The following is a 17,626-nucleotide window of genomic DNA, read 5'->3' on the forward strand; positions in this document are numbered from 1 at the left end:
AATGATAATAATGAACAGCAGTTGATAGCCAATTCAGTGAATTGTTGTGAACTAAGACAAAATTTCCACATTGAATAATGGATGGGAATTCCCTTTAAATGTGGATAAATGCAGGATAATATCTATATCCCCCTCAACCACTCCCATGAACCATGGACCCTGCCGAGGTGGGACAGCTTGCTCATCTCAATGACACAGATAGCTGTACAATAGGTGCAACCACAACACAGAGGTATCTGTGGAGAAGCCAGACTAGCCCTTGGTTCCTGAAGAGAGGCAGCAGCCTATGCAGTTGTTGCAAGGGCAACTGTCTGGATGATTGATTGACCCGGCCTTGTAAAATTACCCAACATGGACTTGCTGTGCTAGTACTGCAAATAGCAAAAAGTAAGGGGAAACTATGGGAGTTCTTTTTTCTCCAAGGGCAAGCTAGCTCTGCTGTATAGCTTAATAATGATGGAATCCTTTTTAATATTTCCATTAATTGCAGTGCAATAAGTATGTGCCTAAAGCATTACGAAAAGTAACCACTGGGGTAGGTAGTATTACTATTAAGAGGAACGAGACCATCCTAACCAACAGTGAACAAGTAGCTAATGTATTTAACAACCATTTCTTAAGCTTAGGAGAAAAAATTGGTGAGAACAGTTCAAAAGAAAAAGCCAGGCAGTACATGGAAGAGTCTGTTTTGAAAAAAAATTAGTTAGATTAAGTTTCACCTAACAACCTCTTGTGAAATAAGTAAAATTATTAAATATTTGAAAAATAAATGTTCTGTTGGCATAGATGACATCTCTAATACGATATTAAAACAATGTGGAGCAATTACAGCTGAGTCACATGTGTAATGCATCACTAACTCAAGGTATTTTTCCAGACTGGTTAAAATATGCCATTGTCAGGCTCTACAAAAAAGGGGGCACAACAGATGTCAATAATTATCAGCCAGTATCCCTGCTTAGAGCATTTTCAAAAATCTTCAAGAAAGTAATGTGCTCAAGACTGGTTAGCTATTTCAACATTAATGGGATACTTAGTAAATCACAGTTCGGATTTCAAAAATGCTGTCCCACTGAGACAGCAATATACAATTTCACTGTCCACATAATAGAGTCTTTAAATAGTAAAATGTCACCAAAAGGAATTTTCTGTGGCTTGTCCAAAGCATTTGATTGTGTGAACCATGACATTATGTTGCAGAAATTATGGTTCTATGGTATAAATGGAATAGCATATGAGAGGTTTAAGTCATACCTACAGAACAGGAAGCAAAAAGTTTCCTTATATGGGTCAAGTGATTTAAATAATTTTGCCACTTCATCTAACTGGGGTGAAATTACATTAGGTGTTCCACAGGGTTCAATCATGGGTCCCCTTCTGTTCTTGATATATGTGAATGACCTCCCTTCCTATCTGAAACAGGAAGCTGAACTGACACTGTTTGCTGATGATACAAGCATCATTATTAATCTGGTAAAAGAAACTCCAATTGAAAATGATACAAATAAGGTCTTTGGAAAAGTCATTAATTGGTTTTCTGCAAATGGACTTGCTCTAAACCTTGAAAAAACACAGTACATCCAATTTTCTGCTGCAAAAAGTACAGTTCCTTCAATAAATATAACACATCAACAGAAGTCAGTAGACAGGGTAGAGCATACTAAGTTTTTGGGTGTACACACAGATGAGAATCTTAACTGAAAAATTCATAATTTGGATCTCCTAAAGTGACTAGGTTCAGCACCTTTTGCAATCAGAATAATTGCCAATTTTGAGGATACAGAAATTAGTAAGCTAACATACTTTGCATACTTTCACTCTCTGATGTCATACGGAATAATATTTTAGGGTAACTCAACACCTAGACAAAAAGTATCCACTGCTCAAAAGAAAGTGGTTAGTTTAATGTGTGGGGTTCAGTCACACATCTTTTTAAAAGATTGGGAATTCTTACAACAGCCTCACAGTACATTTACTCACCAACGAAATTTGTTCTCAACAATGTGGACCATTTTAAAAACAACAGCGACAGTCATGATTATAATACCAGAAAAAAGAAAAACTTACACTATCCTTTACTCAACCTATCTTTGGCACAGAAAGGGGTCAAATATGCTGCTGTAAAAATTTTTGACAAATTACCAGATGGAATAAAATGTCTGACAGACAGCAGTAATAGCTTCAAAAATAAATTGAAATCATATCTCCTTGACAACTCCTACACCATAGATGAATTCTTGAATAGGAATAAATAAATCCATAAATATAGCATATGCATTTTGTGCCATTTAAGGGAATGGGGTAAATAATAGAAATATTAATCCTGATGTAACTTACCAAACGAAAGCATTGGTATGTTGATAGAGACACTACAAACACAAACACACACACAAAATTCAAGCCTTCACAACCCACGGTTGCTTCATCAGGAAAGAGGGAAGGAGAGGGAAAGATGAAAGGATGTGGGTTTTAAGGGAGAGGGTAAGGAGTCATTCCAATCCCGGGAGTGGAAAGACGTATATATATATATATATATATATATATATATATATATATATATATATATAGTTATAATAGAGGGAAACATCCCACGTAGGAAAAATATATCTAAAAACAAAGATGATGTGACTTACCAAATGAAAGTGTTGGCAGGTCGACAGACGCACAAACAAACACAAACATACACACAAAATTCAAGCTTTCGCAACAAACTGTTGCCTCATCAGGAAAGAGGGAAGGAGAGGGAAAGACGAAAGGATGTGGGTTTTAAGGGAGAGGGTAAGGAGTCATTCCAATCCCGGGAGCGGAAAGACTTACCTTAGGGGGAAAAAAGGACGGGTATACACTCGCACACACATACATATCCATCCACACATATACAGACACAAGTCTTTCCGCTCGCGGGATTAGAATGACTCCTTACCCTCTCCCTTAAAACCCACATCCTTTCGTCTTTCCCTCTCCTTCCCTCTTTCCTGATGAGGCAACAGTTTGTTGCGAAAGCTTGAATTTTGTGTGTATGTTTGTGTTTGTTTGTGTGTCTGTCAACCTGCCAACACTTTCATTTGGTAAGTCACATAATCTTTGTTTTTATATATATATATAGAGGGAAACATTCCTTTACAAATGTCTGCTTGTGTCTGTGTAGATGGATATGTGTGTGTGTGTGTGTGTGTGTGTGTGTGTGTGAGTGTATACCTGTCCTTTTTTCCCCCTAAGGTAAGTCTTTCTGCTTCCGGGATTGAAATGACTCCTTACCCTCTCCCTTATAACCCACATCCTTTCGTCTTTCCCTCTCCTTCCCTCTTTCCTGATGAAGCAACCGTTGGTTGTGAAAGCTTGAATTTTGTGTGTATGTTTGTGTGTCTATCAACCTGCCAGCGCTTTTGTTTGCTAAGTCACATCATCTTTGTTTTTAGATATATTTTTCCCACATGGAATGTTTCCCTCTAAAATATATATATATATATATATATAAAACTCTTTGCGTTTACAAATGTCTGCTTGTGACTGTGTATGTGCGGATGGATATGCCTGTGTGTGCGAGTGTATACCTGTCCTTTTTTTCCCCCTAAGGTAAGTCTTTCCGCTCCCGGGATTGGAATGACTCCTTACCCTCTCCCTTAAAACCCACATCCTTCCCTCTTTCCTGATGAGGCAACAGTTTGTTGCGAAAGCTTGAATTTTGTGTGTATGTTTGTGTTTGTTTGTGTGTCTATTGACCTGCCAGCGCTTTCGTTTGGTAAGTCACATCATCTTCGTTTTGATATATATATATATCACATTCCACATCATAATGGCTACCATACCATGCGACTGATCAATGGAACATGCAACCAACTAACCAACTAACTAACTGATGATAATGATGAACGACAATAGATAGCCAGTTCAGTGAATTGCTGTGAACTAAATAAAATGTCCGCATTGAATAATGAATGGCAACTCTCTTTAAATGTGGATAAATGCAGGATAATATCTATACCTCCCCCATCCTCTCCCATCAACCATGGACCCTGCCGAAGTGGGGCAGCTTGCACACCTCAATAAAACAGACAGCTGTACAAAAGGTGAAACTACAACATATATGTATCTGTGGGAAAGCCAGACTAACCTGTGGTTCCTGAAGAGAGGCAGTAGTTGCAGGGGCAACAGTCTGGATGAATGACTGATCTGGCCTTGTAACATTATCCAATATGGCCATGGTGTGCTGGTACTGGGAATAGCCGAAACCAAGGAGAAAATACAGCTGCAATTTTTAGCTCCAAGGGCACACTAGCTCTACTGTATGGCTTAATGATGATGGCATCCTCTTGGGCAAAATGTTCCAAAGGTAAAATAGTCCCCCATTTGGATCTCCAGGTGGGGACTGCTCAGGAGGATGTCAATATCAAGAAAATCAAACAGGCCTTCTACAGATCAGAACATGGAATGTTAGATCCCTTTATCTGGTAGGCATGTTACCGAAATTAAAAAGGGAAATGGATAAGTTAAAGACAAATATAGTGGGAATAAGTGAAGTGTTACGGCAGGATGGACAAGACTTCATCAGGTCAGTACAGCTTCATTGACAAAAAATCAAACAGCAGTAACACATTTATCCCACTATGAGTCAAGATGGTCAATGCATTTATGGAAAAATGTAGCAGTAGCCTATGGAACCATGAACTCTACCAAGGTGTGCATCTCTTTGTCTGAAGCAAACTGATAGCTATGGATGCTTTCTTCAGGACTCAAAAAATATGGAAATCGCATGGGGTGTGATCAGGACTATATGGAGGACATGTAAGGGTTTCCCAGCAAAACTTCTTCAGTGTAATCAATCCAACCTTGGCAACATGTGGGTAGGAAATCAGATTTTTAATTGTAAGACATTTCCAGGGACAGCTGAGAACTCTGGCCATAATTTATTGGCTATGAATTCCAGATTGAAGCTGAAGAAATTGCAAAAAGTATGACATTAAAGAGACAGTACCTGGCTAAATTACAGAAACCAGAGGCTGTTGAGAGTTTCAGAGGAAACTTATGGCAACAGGGGAGAGGGATACAACAGAAAACAAATGAGTAACTTTCAGAGATGAAATATGGAAGGTGGCAGAGCACCATATAGGTAAAAAAGGTGGCCTGGTATAAATCCCTGGATAACACAGGAGATACTGAATTTAACAGACAAAAGGAGAAAATATAAAAATGCAGGAAAAAAGAACACAGACATTTAAAAACGTGAGACTGACAGGAAGTATAAAATACCTAAGCAGGAATGACTAGATGGAAAATGCAAGGCTGTAGAACCATGCTGCCTTTAGGAAAATTAAAGAGCCCTTTGGAGAAAAGAGAAGAAATGGGATGAATCTCAAGAACTCAGATAGCAATATAGTACAAAGGAAAGAAGGAAAAGCTGAAAAGTAGAAGGAATGTATAAACAGTGTATGTAAGGGGACGAACTTGAAGACAATATTAGAAAGGAAAGTGGAAGTAGTTGAAGATGAGACAGGAGATACGATATTGTGAGAAGAATGTGACACAGCACAAGGCCCCAGGAATATATGAAATTCCCTTAGAATTATTGAGATCCTTGCAAGAACAAACCACGTCAAAACTATTCCACTTGGTGAGCATTTTATATGAGACAGGTGAAATACCCTCAGATGAGAATCACTGCACTCAGGTCTGATGCTCAACTTGACATTTTTTCATGTTTTATATTTAAAATTTGGATTGTTTTGAAATCTACCTTATGCAAAACACAATTTATTTCTTTTTACTCACCCAGACATGTTTTGATGCCTATGTGTCATCTTCTGTGGATCAAATTTATTTCTGAAAAGTGTAATATAAAGTTCCTAGTCATTTATCTATTGTAGCCCTAACAATTATGACATGCATTTTGTTTAGATTGTTTTGACTGCTCATCTAAAAATTAAATTGCTAGTGAAACTGCATTACTATAGATGGGTTTTAGTCCCCTTTTTGTTATTTTTGATAGCATGTCATTTGCAAAGTAATCATGAAAAATTTTGTTGTGTATTTCTCAAATGGTTATGTATGTTACTGTACTTACATTTCCGTACTGTTGTGTACCTCTAATGGATTCCTCTTTCTACTGCTACTGAGTACACTGTTTACACTCTTATTTATAAAATTTCCCTCACAACTTTACTTCACACATATTTTCTACAAAATGTGATCTGAACAGATACTTCTGTTTCCATACTAATTGAGAGGTGCTATGTTGTTGTTACTGCTCACTTGTTCATCATTTGTCTTATGTTTAATGTGGTCTAATTTTGAATGTTTCGTGACAACTATTGTGCCATGTCTGTTGGGTGGAGAATGTGTGTGATGTGTGTGTGTGTGTGTGTGTGTGTGTGTGTGTGTGTGTGTGTGCGTGTGTTTGTGTGTGTGTGTGTGTGTGTTGTGTGTGTAAAATGAGAGAGATCAGAGGTGGGGGTGGGGATGTTGGAGGGAGGGGGAAGTAGGGAAGGAGAATGGGAAAGACGGGGGGGGGGGGGGGGGGGGGTGGCGGAGGGAACTAAGAAAACAGATGTTTTCAGATCTTTGAGATTGATTGATTATTATGTTTTATGTGGGAAAGTGTCTGTAGTTCATTGAGTGTTCCAAACAGTGTTTTGCTGCACAATGTTGTATTTTCATTCAAAACTTTATTTCCTTGTATGACTGCTTTTTGAATGTGATAGTTCTCCTCTATTGTGAGTTATTAATAGAAACTATTACCTTTTTTCCCCTTACAACTCAAACTTAACTCCATCTGAACTGGCCTTGGAAGGCCTAATGGTACCGCTGTCATCCCCAGCCCATAGGTATCACTGGATGTGGGTATGGAGGGGCATGTAGTGAAGCACACCATTATTCCGGCCATTGTCAGTTTTCATGACCAGAGCTCTCAGTCAAGTAGCTATTCAATTGGCTTCACAAGGGATGAGTGCACCCACTTGCCATCAGCAGTCAGCAGACCAGGATGGTCAGCCATCCAAGTGCTAGCCAAGCCCGACAGCATTTAACTTCGATGACCTGATAGTAACCGTTATTACAACTGCAAGAAGGCCATTGGCATCCAGAGGAGCACCATCACATCCAAAAAATGATGATACAAGGAAAGAAAGTCTTGAATGAAAATGCAACACAGTGCAACAAAACACTGTATGGAGCACTCAGTGAACTATACAGAGACACTTCCCTACATAAGACATCATAAACAAATATTCTGAGATATCCGAAAACAACTGTTTTCTCAGCCCACTCCTCCCTCTCCCTCTTTCCCACTCATTCTCCCTCCCCCCCTCTACCTCCATTTCCGTCTAATTCACACACACACACACACACACACACACACACACACACACACACACACACACACACACACAAATTGCAGTAGCCACCAGAAAGATAGCAGGAGGTGCACATCGGCACGGCACATCACGGACAGTAGTTCCCGCAAGTAAAGTCCCATCCACCAGAAGGCGCGTGAGAATTCGGCTGTGACCTCTACTGGCGGAACAACAATAACTCCGGCAGCACGGGCCGTGCCGATGTGCGCCTCCTGCGATCTTTCTGGTGGCTACTGCACAAATCATTTACGTTCTCCACCCTACAGACAAACCACAATAGTTCTCACAAAAAATTTAAAATTAGCACCACATTAAACATAGGGCAAACAATGGACAAGTGAGCTGTGACAACAACATATCACCTCTCAATGAGCATGGAGACAGAAGTTCTGCTCAAATCATGCTTTGTCACTTTTGTGGAACAACTATTTGAAGTAAACTTATGTGCAAAATTATATAAATAACAGTCTGAAAACAGTATTACCAATACCAATAGAAAGAGATATCCATCAAAGGTACACAACAGGACAGGAAACATAAATACAGAAACATATATAGCCAATACCCACAAAACAATGTGTCAGAAATGGACAAATAATTTCTTCATGATTACTTTGCAGATTACATGGTGTCAGAAACGAGAAAAAAGGGCACAAAAACCCATCTATAATAATGCAGTTTCACTAGCAATATTATTTTCAGGTGAGCAATCAAAACGAAGCAAACAAAGTGCACATTTTTAGATCTGCAATTGATAAATTATCATTAACTGTATATTATACTTTATGGAAATAAATTTGACCCACAGAAGATGACACATAGGTGTTGAAACATATCTGGGTGAATGAAAAGAAATAAATAGTGTTTTGCATAAAATAAATTTTAAGACAACCCAAATTTTACTCTCATATTTCAAGAAGATGGTAATAATTTTAATTCTGAATAAGGTTGGTGTGACAGGTCAGAATGCTACTGAACCATCAGTTTAATAAGTCATCCCTGCAAAATATTGGCACAAATGGAAAAAGGTAGGAGCCAGCCTCAGGATAGTTTAATTTGGATTCTGGAGAAACATCAGGCAAAACTGAGCCTACAACTTATCCCAGAAGACTGTTTAAAGAAAAGCATACCTAAATTTATAGCATTTGTAGGTTTGTAGAAAGCTTTTAACAACGTTGATTGGAAAACGCTCTTTGAAATTCTTAAAGTAGCAGGGATAAAACACAGGGAGCAAAAGGTTATTTACAGTCTGTACAGAAATTTGCTCAGTAACTACAAAAATCAGAGGATATGAAAGGGAAATTGTAGTCGAGAAGGGAGTGAGACAGGGTTGCAGCTTATCCAAGATGTTATTCAATTTGAGCAGTGAACAAACAATAAAGAAACCAATGTTAAATTTTGAACGATAATTAAAGTTAGGGGAAAATTAAAAAAAAAAAATTGAGGTTTGCCAAGGACATTGTAATACTATCAGATGGTAAAGTATTTGAAAGAGCAGTTGAGCAGAATGGATAGTATTTTAAAAACAGATCATAAAATGAACAACAACAGTAAAACATTGGTACTGGAGTGTTGTCAAATTAAATCAGGTGATGCTGAGGGAATCAGATTAGGAAATGAGAAACTAAAAATAGTACATGAGTTTTGCTATTTGAGCAGTAAAATAACTGATGATGGCTGGAGTAAAGAGGATATAAAATGCGGACTGGGAAAAGCATTTCTGAAAAAGGGGAATTTGTGAACATCTGATATTAAGTATTAGGAAGTCTTTTCTGAAGATTTCTGATTTTAGTGTACCATTACCTGGAAGTGAGACACAGTTGACATGGAATTCAGACTAGAAGGGAATAAAAGTTTTTGAATTGTTGTGCTCTAAAAGAAATCTGAAGATTATTTGGGTAGATTGAACAGCAAATGAGAGGTACTTAATTAAACTGCAGAATAAAGAAATTTATGGCAGAACTTGGCTAGTAGATCTATCAGCTGATAGAGCACATCCTGAGGTGTAAAGAAATTGTCTATTTGGTACCAGAGGGAAGTTCAAGGAGAAGAAACTACAAAGGGAGACCAAGGTTTGAACAGAGTAATTATGTTCAAACAGATGTAAGTTGCTGCAGTTATGCACAGATGAAGAGGCTGCCACAGGACAGACTGTCATGGAGAGTTCCATCAGACCAGTTGTTGGGCTGGAGACCACAACAAAGATAATTGTAACAGAGAAAAAGAACCCAGTACTATCCAATTATTTGGGTTGAGGTGAAAATCTTGAGTGTATCACATCACATAAATGTTTCAGGATAATACTAAGAACCTATATGGAATAGTTTGATCACATAAAATCAGTATTAGCAATGGCAAATGGCAGACTTATGTTTGTTGGAAGGGTTCTGGAATAGTGTGCTGCAACTGTAAAGGAAATTACATACAAGACACAAATGCAATCCATTATAGAGCAATGTTTTAGCTTTTCGAGTTCATATTAAGTAACCAAATGAACAGATATTGAATTAATTCAGACTGAGACTTGACTTTATGGGTGCTCAGTGATTAATTGCTAGTATTGCAACTAGTTGTTGTAGCCCATACGAAAGTATAACTGAAATACTTGAGGCACAGAAATGGGAATTCTTGGTAGAAAGATGATGTAGTTCTTGCTTAAGGCCTGTTGGGTGTATTTAGAGAAAATTTATTCGAAGAAGATTGTGCTCAGACTGTACTGCCACCATTCTATGTCTCACAAGGGGATCATGAGGATAAGATAAAACAAATCAGGGCATGTACAGAGGTAGATAGATGGTCATTTTCTCCTCACTCAATGTGCCAATGGAGAATGACACAAAATAAGTAATACTTGTATGAAATGACCCTCTGCCAAGTGCCATTCTTTAGCTTGCCAAGTATATTACGCAGATATAGATTATGGTTTCTGTTATTAATATTTACCTTACTGGAAGTGGCTTCAGCAAAGATCACTGAAACACATAAAACAATAGAATATCTTTTTGTTCAATGGAAATGCCAATTAAAAATAAAGAATAAGTTAAATTAGTCACTACGCAAGCACCATATTATCTCAACAGAAACCTTTGAGGTATGATGCTGGTTACCCCAGGAGACACAGTTATTAACTCTTTTCTGTACACAATATTGGAAAAAAAGGTAAAGAACACTCACTTAAAATTTTCCGCCAAACGTTCAGTAGTCTTATAAATAAAAAGGATGAAACTGTAATTTACACAAAAATGAAAGAGCTGGTGGTCTCTACGCAGATGTGTTATGCTTACCAGAAAATCACATGGAAATCATGTGAAACAGATTCATTTTGATGGAGACAAGCTAACTTCATACTACTGTATAACCAGTAAGAAGGTGAGAGAAATAAAGAAATTACAACCTAGACTCTTGAGACAAATTAATATCATGCTAGAAAGCCCAATGAATGCTGTGCCAAATAATAGAAGTGACACTTTACAGGCCATGTGTACGAAATATCTTAAACTTTATGAAGGAGAAAGAGATAGTTTCCGTACGGTTATGCATATTTAATTGGAGAATTGTAAAGACTTAGACATTGATTTTGTGATAGATAGTACATAAATGATAGATAGTACACAAATGAGAATACCAAGCAGGACCTCACAAAAGAAGTACTGGCAGAGCTAAATGACAAAAATCATCATGTTGGTATATTGTGTGAACTTGCCAAAGCTTTTGATTGTGTAGGCCATGAAATTCTGCTAGGAAAACTAAATTCAAAAGCAATAACAGCATCCCTCTTGTGTGAATGGAGTTGTATCTTCATATCAGAAAGCAGAGTATCACACAGACAATATGTTGCAGGTTAAAACTAAACTCAGTATGGAGTAACAAAACATGTCACACAAGACTGGCTCTGCTCTGATTCCTCACCTACATACATAATCTTCCAGTTACTTTAAAGGATGGTACAAAAACTGTAAAGTTTGCTTAGTACAAAAGCTTGCTACTCAAGAAAAAAACTCAGCATTGCCAAGCACAGCCCAGAAAATAGCTGAATAGATCTACAGCTGGTTCACACAAGACACGTATGTTGTAATCTCACAATGACTAATATTATTTTTATCAATAGGAGAATTTACTTCAAAAACCAATAAGACTTATAAGGAATCATAATGGCTGGACAGTACTTTTCAGCAGGCAGAATTATAGTATCATTAAACTCGTAAAAAGCAGGAATGCATAATATGAAATTTCAAACATGCAGAAATGACCTGCTATTGGCAATACATTAAATGAAACACTATGTGTAAAAGTCCTTGGGCTAAAAAGGTATCAATATATACAGAAAAAAACAAAAACAAATCAAGAAGTTCAGTTAGTTATACTTTGAACCTAGTAGTATCTTTCATTGTGTTGACCTAAAGACTATGTCATTGGCTTATTTGATATATTTTCACTCCTTGCTGTTTTATGGAATTGTCTTATTGGCCTAAATAAATAAAATGTTTATTCAACAGAAGTGAGTCTGAATATTCTGTAGAGCAGATAACTGCCCATCTTATAGGGGGCCTCTTTCATACAACAAAAACATTTTCAGGAACAACAATTTTATTTTGAATCATCCTCAATAAAACCCATGAACTTAATTTAAGCCAGCAATGGAAGTTTCCTTCTCTTGCCCCATTTCAATTCATTGAAAGCTATTGATACGCAAATTTATTTCTCTGAAGAATTTTTTGATTCAAGTTCATTAGCTTCACCAGAGCTGAAATGATTAAAATAACATGAACATTTCTTCTTCTTTCCTTTCGTTAAACATTTCATCTTCCACCAACATTTCTAACATCTAATTATTATTACACATAACTGTTCAAGAGAAACAAAATTACAATCCAATTTAATTATCCGTGATGATTTTTCTTATGCTGATTCTCATTTATCATTATTTATTCTTTATACCAGTAGATCCACTTTCCTGGTAACCAACTGTTTCACAATTTTCATTTTCTCTAACTAAATTTTGATTCAAATGCCTCTCTCTTCTCTTTTCTTCTTTTTGTTTTATGGTCCATAAACGTCCTTTCATGGTTGCTATATGAGAGTACCTGCTTACTCCACCAAATATTTTTGTGTCTGGGAACTTTTAGTTAATTAATTACATCAAATAAACTAGAGGGAACCACTCATGTATATCTGACTGATGTGTGGCACATAGCAAGTTATAAGTAGGGGTAGCAGCCCATTGTTTTGACTGTGACAATACCTACAGGCTTAGATGTAGTGTAAATGAACAAAATTCATGTCATGCAGTTACGTAATCTCTCACCTTGTTGTCAGTAAGTGGATGATGCTCATTATCTGGTTGTGAACTTTCTCAGTGTTATATTAAATCACTGCTGATCATCTTCTGGTTGTGATTGTGTGGGTCAGTATTTTTATCAACTTGGAGAATATTGTGCATCTTGTTGCCAAGCAAATTTAGAACTATCCTGGTGTTTTGTTTTCCAAGTGATGCATGGCAGCAGCAGTGTTTCTTGTCAATAAGAATAAGTGTTTAGCGTAGAGGCTTCATGAATTCTGGTGTGTGGCAATTGGTTTTTTGTATTTTTCTTGTTACTGATGCACACCAAACTAAATGAAGAACATAGTGTGCCAACAATTTAGTACATTTTTATCAGAGTAATGTGTTATTTGTGTCATGGTGCATGGCCTCTCCCAGAATTGTGTTGTGTTACTGCAAAGAATAATTATGCCATACCAGAAGGAGTGTAGCATAAGAATGACTGCATACCACTTAAGAGCAGGTAAGGTTTGGCAGGTAGAGGACATGTGGATGGAATTATAGTACACAGAGAAAACAGGAAAGTCTCTGTTATCACTCAGTCACACATCCCTTTTATTCATCTGCTTAATGTTGCAGATGGTTTGTTCTAACATATGTTGCAGGTGTGCTTTTGTGCATATTCCTTCTATTTGTTTAAACTTATGTGCTAATTATTGATGTTTATATAGTCTGAGAGGTTTCTTTAGAATGTAGTTATTATGCCATGCATGAAGAACATCCAAATAATTCACAGGTAGGATTGAACCACGAACGGTTTCAACCACAGCAGTGGTTGAGATAGCACCAATTAGTCACCCAAGGGGAACAATCTGTACTGCTACCACAGTTGCTACAACCACCATAAAAGTTGGCAAATCACAATCAGTTCCTTTCACTGTATGATTTCTTGTAATTAAAATTTGCCAAAATCACTTATCAACTGCTTCAAAATACATGACGTGTCTCACTCCCTGAACCATGTTATGGAATACCTTGCTTGTCACAAGTCAGGCCACTTGTTGATTGTGAATTTGAACTAGTGAGGGTCAATAATGCAGCACTACATGCCACTGCATACTATTATATCAATTGCAGCAGTCAACTGAGTTCTAACTAAATTGGTCCCAAAGTCTTTAGCAACTATGAGATGGAGATACTGGTGGACAAGGGCATTGCCATTTCTCTGATGGATGTTCGTAATGGTACACTGGCTTCCAGTCCTCATGCATCCACAGCAGCATGTTATCACATATAATGGAGAAGTAATCCCACTGAAGGGTCAAATCAACACCAAATAAGCTGCAAAGATATGGAATACTAAACCTATTGTAACAATGAAAGTAATCAATTTTTGAAAATATACTATAATTGAATGGATAAAAAATCTACACACCAAGCAGTGGCAACAGAAAATCCATATAAAGGTATTGAAACTTGCAATCTTTCATAGCCAGTGACTCCTCCTTGTGGCAGAAGGGTTGATGGAGAAGGAAGAGAGGTGAAGGAAAAAGGGATAGCAAGGTTCAGGAATTGAAGAGAGTTCTGAAAAGTTGCCCTGAATCCTGGGTCAGGGGCGAATTACCAGATGGGATGAGAAGGAAAGATTGATTGTTAGGGACTGCACCAAATAGATTTGAAAACCTAAGAGCTTAAAGGATGAACATAGTGTAATACACAAGACAGAGATTACTGGTGAAACACAAATGCATGAGTTAAGAAGAGCAGAAATCTAAGTGCATTCTGATTTGATTTTGATTTGATTTAATTTTTTATTGGTCCAGTTTTATCATATAGCACAAATTGTACAATTGATATTCGACAGGTCAAAGATAAGTTACAATAATACATAGTATTAGCAATTAAAATTAGGTAACTACTACAATTAATTTTGTTATGTATTCAGAAATTCTCTGACAGAATAGAAACAGTGCTTTATTAGAAATGCCTTTAGTTTAGCTTCAAATATTGGATGAGTAGTATTTTTTATTTCCTCTGGTATCTTATTGTGTAGTATTACACCAATGTTAATTATGCTCCTCTGTTAGGTGGTTGTTCTGTGATATTTTTGATGTATATTTGATTCCCTTCTGGTAATATAGCTGTGTACACTTTTGTTCTGTAGCAGTTTGCCTGTTTTCAGGAGGTAGTCCCTAGTGAACAAGATAGTTTCATAAATGAATAAACTTGGAACATTTAGAACACCAGGCTCAGTAAAATGGGATTTACAGGACTCCATCTTTTTGAGACCACAAATTATTCTTAAAGCTCTTTTTTGCATTCTAAAAACCTTTACACTGTAAGTTGAGTATCCCCAGAAAGTGATCCCATAACGGATTAGTGAGTGGAACTGTGCATAGTATGCCTGCAGTACTGTTGTTTTGCTTGTTGTAGCCTTTAAAATTCTTAGGCCATAGCACACAGATGATGGTTTTCTACACAAGTTATTTATATGTGTGTCCCACTTTAAGTCTTGCTGAATCCAAAGACCCAAGAATTTTGTGACACATTTTCTAGGGGATCATTTTTTAATTGGGCTTGAATAGACATTTGATTAGTTGGAGGAATTAAATGAAAATCGACACACACAGTTTTTTCAGTATTTATAATGAGTTTGTTTTTTGTGAACCACTCAGAAAGTATTTTCATAGAACTTTCTGCTGTGGACCGCAAAGTTTCTGGACTGGATCCAGTGAGCAGTATGCTGGTATCATCGGCAAACAGGATAGTTTTTGTGGGACTCATATATTCAACTAAGTCGACCACATAAATCAAAAAGAGTAGTGGACTTAAGATTGAGCCCTGTGGTACGCCATATTTTATTGGTAATTCCCTAGAAAGAAAGGAGTTATTTCTTGTTTTATTCATTTTGTTGAATTCATACTGAAGTGATACTTTCTGCTTGCGGTTTTTTAGGTATGAACACAACCAGCTATGTGCTACACCTCTTACTGCTCGTCTTTCTAATTCTATGTGGTAGAGGTGGGGAGAAATAGATAGGTCAGAAAGTGAAAGATATAGAAACTAAAAGGCGATGTACAAAGGAATAGTTACTGAGAAGAAATTCTGAGACTGGAGAAATCATCCTAAATTAAGCCAGGTGGGTGGCAAGAAGCTGTCTGCAGGTGGGAACTGGCATTACAACATGTCCTTGGTTCTTACCATCCACCTGGCTTTAATTTACATTAATTTCTTCAGTCTCAGCATTTCTTCTCAGTAATTGTTCCTTACTTCACTCCCTTTTAGCTTTCTATATCTTTTATTTTCTAACTTATCTATTTTCCTACCCCCACCACTATCACATATAATGAACTTATCTTTTTGCTCTCATTAACTCATGCATGATAGTTTGTCAGGAATCTGTGTCTTGCATATGACCATATGGTCCACCTTTAAGCTCTCAGGTTTACAGACCTAGTCTGGTGCAGTCTCCAAACATCAGTCTTTCTCATCCTGCCCAGTAACTCTTCCCTGACCCAAGGTTCTTGGTAACTTTAACACACTCTCCCCACTTCCTAAACCTCATCACTCATCATCCTTCTCCCCTCTTCCTTTCCCGTTGACACTTCTGCCAGAAGAAAAAGCCAGAGCTTCCAAATTTCAATACCTTTATAAGTTTTTTCTCCTGCCACCTCTTGGTGGGTAGATTCCTTACCTTTCAAATTACATTATAACAATTGTTTTAGTTGCTTCACTGATGGAAACAAATATTTTTGGGTTGTATCCATTTAAAACATTCACATTTTATTTATGATCAAGTGTCATTTACTGTTCTGTTTAGTGATTTAGACTAACAATGTGCAGAATACCAACAGTTGCTTGTACCCAGAGAAGGTTGCGAAAAAAATGTTCACACACATACTGTTCACATGCATGTGCAATACCAGGACTGGATGTGATGGCCGGGGAAATCTGCTTTTGAACTAGGCTGCTGGGATAATTACATCCATTGAAAGCTGATGTGAGAGTGGTGGTGTATTGCTATAAAGAGTCTTCATATGAACAAATATGTTTGCCTTGAATGCCAAGGCTGTTTGGGAGGGAACATTTGACATGGAAAGGATGGCAACTGTCAAAAGGTAACTGTTGTTTGTTAGCAGGTTTGATGTGGACAGAAGTGTGTAGCTGGTCTTCGGTGAGGATGAGACCAACATCAAGGAAAGTGGCATGGGATTCAGAATAGGACTATGTGAAATTTAATTAGGAGAAGGTATTTAGAGATTCCAAGAATTTTAACAGATCAGCCTTACCATGAGTCCATATGGAAAAGATGTCATAAATGTATCTCAAACAAACCAGGGGCTCAAGACTTATGGATCCCAGGAAAGCCACCTCCAAGTGACCCTTGAGGAGGTTGGCATCGGACGGAGCCATCCTGGTTCCCATGGCCGAACCCCTGATCTGTTTGTATGTCTGTCCCTCAAATGTGAAGTAATTGTTAGTAAGTATAAAGTTGTTTAAGGTGAGAAGAAGGATGTCATAGGCTCAGGATCAAGTGGACATTGACTGAGGAAATGTTCAGCAGCAGACAGACCATGCATGTGGGGGATATTGGTATCGAGGGAGATGGCATCAATGGTGACAAGCAAGGTGTGTGGTGAGAGTGGGACAGGCACAGATTTCAAATGATCTATGAAATAGTTGGTATCTTTGTACTACAAGTTGCAGGTGTTCATCAACTAAGGCAGATATATGTTTGGTGGGTGCTTTGAAGCCAGCAACTATTGGATGACCAGGACGACTGGGTTTGTGGATCTTAGGAAGAATGTAAAAGATCAGGGTGCATGGTTTGGGTGGGGTAATAAGTTCTATGGCTTGAGGTCTAAGTCACTGTGAGAGGCCTGAGGTTTTTTTAGGAGGGAGTGCAGATCAGTTTGAATCACATGGATGGGCTCTGAGCACTATGGGACTTAACTTCTGAGGTCATCAGTCCCCTAGAACTTAGAACTACTTAAACCTAACTAACCTAAGGACATCA

The 17,626-nt window shown here is 37.6% G+C and overlaps 1 protein-coding gene across 1 annotated transcript in view; it reads right to left on the reverse strand.

Annotated features, from left to right (window-relative positions):
- LOC124796013 (calcium-activated chloride channel regulator 1-like) overlaps nt 1-17,626 on the reverse strand; it is a 134,203-nt gene that overhangs the window by 78,291 nt on the left and 38,286 nt on the right. The window lies entirely within an intron of this gene.

The sequence above is a fragment of the Schistocerca piceifrons genome, chromosome 4 (genome assembly GCF_021461385.2).
Source record: "Schistocerca piceifrons isolate TAMUIC-IGC-003096 chromosome 4, iqSchPice1.1, whole genome shotgun sequence".
Classification (NCBI taxonomy): domain Eukaryota; kingdom Metazoa; phylum Arthropoda; class Insecta; order Orthoptera; family Acrididae; genus Schistocerca; species Schistocerca piceifrons.